Genomic DNA, 5,000 nt, shown 5'->3' with positions numbered 1-5,000 from the left:
AATGTGACGAAACCACATGCAATAGCTCCATCTACGCGAATCGGACGACACTACGTCCACCATGGCGAGCGCACCACAAACAAAAAGACCGCCATCTGCAGGTCCCCCGCAACATGACCTGCTGCACCGACGATACCGCCATCTAGGCGACGCCACGCCGACTACAACATCGCTAGGTCCCACAGTGCCCATTTTTCGACGCCACCCACACAGCCTGCATCATCTGTCCACCACAGGAGCCCCAACGCCAGTGCCTGCGCCGCACGAAGTCGTCGACCGACAATCGCTCCACCCGCACCCGCACGTGCCCCACTCCAACCGCCCAAATCGCAACTCCAGCGGATGAATGGCGGACTCTTCCCGCACTCCTATCGTGCAATCCACCCCTATATCTTGCGTTTCATGAAGAGTTATATCCAATATGCCATATTCCCGCTGTCCCTATACATGCTCTAAGTAGCTCGCTTGCTACAGCAGCAGCAGCACCACCTCCGCGCGCTTCCCTGGGGGCACTGAACCGCAGGACGCGAGACCCCACGCCCTGTGGCAAACAGGGCTCCTCGCAGAATATATACGGTCCCTACCCCGCACAACGATGACGGTGTGGGGGCCATTGTACGACACCGCTTCCTGCGGTGCCAACGCTGTCGTAGAGTCGATACTCCATCTTTGGTAGAAGGCAACCATTCCGCTGTAAATGAGTACGTCGCTCGTAGTTCAGTCACCTCGCAGCACTGCTCAGTAAACTATGCAGGCCCACATAGATAGATCAAATACGCAAATGCCCCTATACATGCTGAACGTCTGTGCAAACAAAACGAACCACACGTCACCCGCACACTCTATCACCCACACACTCTATCACACACTACTCTCTGCCTGTAACAAACACAGATACAATAATTAAGCACCGGCATGGACCAACGTCCGGTGCATCCTATCCGCCACAGTACACCAACCAGACTATGATAACCAGGCCAGGAGGTCCAATCATAAAACAGAATATCCCACTCGTCCGACAACCACAATTGCTCAGATAAGCCACCAACACCCACACATGTCCTACACAGGGGTGCACCCAACATCACCACACTGCCTCGTCTTACAGCACAAACACACTGGCAGGAATGAAACACACAGGTCTGCCGCAACCACAGACACGGCTCGCCCCCCCCTCTCACTGGCGGAAAGCGCATCCCGACGTGACATAACTCCTTTGACACACTGACGCTGCCTCGGGCATCCACGTCCTACGGTCGATATCAACGAACCTCACCCCCCCCCCCCCCCCACAACACGCCATCCCATACCACATTGTGTACCGTACCCAAACCTAACGTGTACTGTACTACAACGCAATGTGTACCATAACACAACCCAGTTTGTACCTTAACCTAACCTATGTCACCTTAACCTAACCTATGTCACCTTAACCTAACCTATGTCACCTTAACCTAACCTATGTCACCTTAACCTAACCTATGTCACCTTAACCTAACCTATGTCACCTTAACCTAACCTATGTCACCTTAACCTAACCTATGTCACCTTAACCTAACCTATGTCACCTTAACCTAACCTATGTCACCTTAACCTAACCTATGTCACCTTAACCTAACCTATGTCACCTTAACCTAACCTGTGTTGCACCTTAACCTACCTCAATTTGCACCGCAATGTAACTCAATTTGCACCGCAATGTAACTCAATTTGCACCGCAATGTAACTCAATTTGCACCGCAATGTAACGCAATTTGCACCGCAATGTAACGCAATTTGCACCGCAATGTAACGCAATTTGCACCGCAATGTAACGCAATTTGCACCGCAATGTAACGCAATTTGTACCGCAATCTACCCCCATGTTGTGCCTTAACCTAACCCACGTTGTGCCTTAACCTAACCCACGTTGTGCCTTAACCTAACCCACGTTGTGGCTTAACCTAACCCACGTTGTGGCTTAACCTAACCCACGTTGTGGCTTAACCTAACCCACGTTGTGGCTTAACCTAACCCACGTTGTGGCTTAACCTAACCCACGTTGTGGCTTAACCTAACCCACGTTGTGGCTTAACCTAACCCACGTTGTGGCTTAACCTAACCCACGTTGTGGCTTAACCTAACCCACGTTGTGGCTTAACCTAACCCACGTTGTGGCTTAACCTAACCCACGTTGTGGCTTAACCTAACCCACGTTGTGGCTTAACCTAACCCACGTTGTGGCTTAACCTAACCCACGTTGTGGCTTAACCTAACCCACGTTGTGGCTTAACCTAACCCACGTTGTGGCTTAACCTAACCCACGTTGTGGCTTAACCTAACCCACGTTGTGCCTTAACCTAACCCACGTTGTGCCTTAACCTAACCCACGTTGTGCCTTAACCTAACCCACGTTGTGCCTTAACCTAACCCACGTTGTGCCTTAACCTAACCCACGTTGTGGCTTAACCTAACCCACGTTGTGGCTTAACCTAACCCACGTTGTGGCTTAACCTAACCCACGTTGTGGCTTAACCTAACCCACGTTGTGGCTTAACCTAACCCACGTTGTGGCTTAACCTAACCCACGTTGTGGCTTAACCTAACCCACGTTGTGCCTTAACCTAACCCACGTTGTGCCTTAACCTAACCCACGTTGTGCCTTAACCTAACCCACGTTGTGCCTTAACCTAACCCACGTTGTGCCTTAACCTAACCCACGTTGTGCCTTAACCTAACCCACGTTGTGCCTTAACCTAACCCACGTTGTGCCTTAACCTAACCCACGTTGTGCCTTAACCTAACCCACGTTGTGCCTTACCCTGCTCTGTAATTGGCATATGACACGTTACATTAATGTATTGTTGTCCAACCGCAACCGGCTCAGAATGTTGTGTACACAGCTATGTGTCATCTCCCCATAACAGCTGCATTGCAGTGTGGTACGCCATAGAGACGTGTGGGAGTAATGGACGCAGTGGATGGCGATCAGCATGAGCCGTCTGTTCATGTAGTGGCGCGTGTATGCAGACGTAGTAGTCTCTTCTCACACAATGTGATAGCACGGTGCCCCGCGTTCCACATCTGCGACATGCTACAGAGGCCGGTTGACAGTTGGTCGCGCAATGGAGATCGCATATGTACGGGGGCACCTTCCACGTGCCCTCTAGTCGGGCACATTTTGTTGCGTGGATGTGAGCGAATGTAGTGTGTCTTGACACCTGACAGGCAGGCATGCAATAATAGTTGACTTTGCAAACGGGGATGGACGTGTACGTTTACTGGTGACGTTACGCAAATGAACAACTGGTAACCCGTTGTGGTGCGGTTGATCTTGCTGGAGGTACATCTGTGAGGGCAACGATCGGTACAGCTACGAAGCGGTCCCCACCATACCAACGAACGTGAATGTGAATCTGGGTGTGAAGCGATACGCGGCTGTGGGTGGGTGGGACTGTCCCCGGCCGGTGAGGGGGGGCCGCCCGGCGTGCTGGCCGCGCGGTGCGTGGGCGCACGCGCTACAGCCGGCTGGTGGGGGCGCCCAGTGGCAGGCGCGCCGGCCGACGGACGCGGCAGGCGGCGCAGCTGCGCGCCGGGGCACCCTGCGCGCGGCGCCGTGCAGCCAAAGTGGGTCCTCGCGGACCCGGTGCGAAGCGCGGTGGACATCTGCAGTGTGCTGGTCCGATTGAGGACTGTGTGCGTTGAGGATGCGCCGCCGCCCGGCACTCGGCGCCGCGACGCCGTCTGCTGCTCGGTCGCCCCAGCGGTTCTCGCTGGTGGTTTGTATCGCAGTTGTGCGGACGTGTTGGCACGTGCGCTGTGCTGGGAGAGTTCGCTTCGGCACCCACGTGGGGCCTTTGCCCTTCTGTGGCGCTGGCGTTGGAGCTGCCGGTCACCGTAGGTGGCGCGTGTTGTCTCCCGCCGGCAATGCCACGACAGCACGCTCCCGGGCCTCTGTCGGCAGCGGCAAGCTCAGTTGGGAGCACGGGTGGTCGCACCTAAAGCGTCTACTCGCCTAACTCCGGGCGATTGCGCCTCTCTCGAACCCGACCAAGTACTTAGGACGGCGCTGCGCGCCGCCGGGACCTGAGAGGGTTTCGAGGTGTATTGTGCAGGGGAGCCCAGCCTCCTCCTGTTTGCAGAATAATTGAGCGGACGCTTGCGTGTTCGCGCGGGCCCCCGGGACACACTCCCGGGCGGCCGGCTGCTCAGCTCTAGTTGACGCAGCTCCCTGGTTGATCCTGCCAGTAGTCATATGCTTGTCTCAAAGATTAAGCCATGCATGTCTCAGTACAAGCCGCATTAAGGTGAAACCGCGAATGGCTCATTAAATCAGTTATGGTTCCTTAGATCGTACCCACGTTACTTGGATAACTGTGGTAATTCTAGAGCTAATACATGCAAACAGAGTCCCGACCAGAGATGGAAGGGACGCTTTTATTAGATCAAAACCAATCGGTCGGCTCGTCCGGTCCGTTTGCCTTGGTGACTCTGAATAACTTTGGGCTGATCGCACGGTCCTCGTACCGGCGACGCATCTTTCAAATGTCTGCCTTATCAACTGTCGATGGTAGGTTCTGCGCCTACCATGGTTGTAACGGGTAACGGGGAATCAGGGTTCGATTCCGGAGAGGGAGCCTGAGAAACGGCTACCACATCCAAGGAAGGCAGCAGGCGCGCAAATTACCCACTCCCGGCACGGGGAGGTAGTGACGAAAAATAACGATACGGGACTCATCCGAGGCCCCGTAATCGGAATGAGTACACTTTAAATCCTTTAACGAGTATCTATTGGAGGGCAAGTCTGGTGCCAGCAGCCGCGGTAATTCCAGCTCCAATAGCGTATATTAAAGTTGTTGCGGTTAAAAAGCTCGTAGTTGGATTTGTGTCCCACGCTGTTGGTTCACCGCCCGTCGGTGTTTAACTGGCATGTATCGTGGGACGTCCTGCCGGTGGGGCGAGCCGAAGGCGTGCGACCGCCTCGTGCGTGTTCGTGCGTCCCGAGGCGGACCCCGTTGAAA

The 5,000-nt window shown here is 54.5% G+C and overlaps 1 non-coding gene across 1 annotated transcript in view; it reads left to right on the top strand.

Annotated features, from left to right (window-relative positions):
• Window positions 1-4,207: 4,207 nt before the first annotated feature.
• Window positions 4,208-5,000, top strand: part of LOC126147029 (small subunit ribosomal RNA) — a 1,909-nt gene continuing 1,116 nt past the window's right edge. The window contains exon 1 of the ribosomal RNA XR_007529924.1: window positions 4,208-5,000. This exon is cut by the window's right edge and continues 1,116 nt beyond it. This is a non-coding gene — a ribosomal RNA (small subunit ribosomal RNA).

This window comes from Schistocerca cancellata, unplaced genomic scaffold (genome assembly GCF_023864275.1).
Source record: "Schistocerca cancellata isolate TAMUIC-IGC-003103 unplaced genomic scaffold, iqSchCanc2.1 HiC_scaffold_839, whole genome shotgun sequence".
Lineage (NCBI taxonomy): Eukaryota > Metazoa > Arthropoda > Insecta > Orthoptera > Acrididae > Schistocerca > Schistocerca cancellata.
The sequence above is the reverse complement of the archived record's forward strand: the minus strand, read 5'-3'. Positions and strand labels throughout refer to the sequence as shown.